The sequence below is a fragment of the Nyctereutes procyonoides genome, unplaced genomic scaffold (assembly GCF_905146905.1).
Source record: "Nyctereutes procyonoides isolate TBG_1078 unplaced genomic scaffold, NYPRO_anot_genome, whole genome shotgun sequence".
Lineage (NCBI taxonomy): Eukaryota > Metazoa > Chordata > Mammalia > Carnivora > Canidae > Nyctereutes > Nyctereutes procyonoides.
In genome coordinates this window covers 46,775,659-46,776,263 of record NW_026575146.1, presented here as the reverse complement: position 1 = coordinate 46,776,263, position 605 = coordinate 46,775,659, and the positions used below count along the sequence as shown (strand labels likewise).

General features: G+C 41.2%; 1 non-coding gene across 1 annotated transcript; it reads right to left on the bottom strand.

Annotated features, from left to right (window-relative positions):
* Window positions 1-208: 208 nt before the first annotated feature.
* Window positions 209-270, bottom strand: LOC129501090 (U7 small nuclear RNA). Its single transcript, XR_008662655.1, has one exon. It is a non-coding gene; the product is annotated as a U7 small nuclear RNA (small nuclear RNA).
* Window positions 271-605: the final 335 nt, after the last annotated feature.

Here is a 605-nt window from a genome sequence, read left to right as displayed (position 1 = left end):
TAGAAAGGTTGTCCTTCATGAGACTAACAGAGGTTATACATTAACGCTGAAATGCAAGGAGCACACTGGCTTTTGTAAAAGCATGTCACATGCCAAACGCTGTTAGAGGTGGGGAAAAAAACCCACAAAAACAAATCAAGTGTGGGGTTTCCCAGATTATAATCACTTAGCTCATGAAATGAGAATAAAAAATAAATACATATATTTTAGGAGTCTTCCAGTAAGGACCGGAAAAACCGTGAGACAAATTCTAAAAGAGCTGTACTGCTTGTGAATAATTTTTTTTTTTTTTAACCAGAAGTGGTGGTTTGATGTACTGCTAAGGTCTTCTTGGCAATGCCCACGGGAATTCAGTATATGAGATTCCACACCAGATGGAATGAGAATCCATTTCATCTGTCATCAGTCCTTCTGGACAGTTCCAGAAGGATTGAAACCTTGGCAGCAAGCATTGAGTGTTGCTTGTATGTGGGGGCAGGTCATCGTTGTGACCCCCTCCTCGAGCCTTTCTGTAGCAGTGATACCCAAGAAACCAGAGGGCTGGTAGGCATTTCACATCTGTTTTCATCTGGTAGAGCAAGACCTAATATAAAAGCATCCATCTT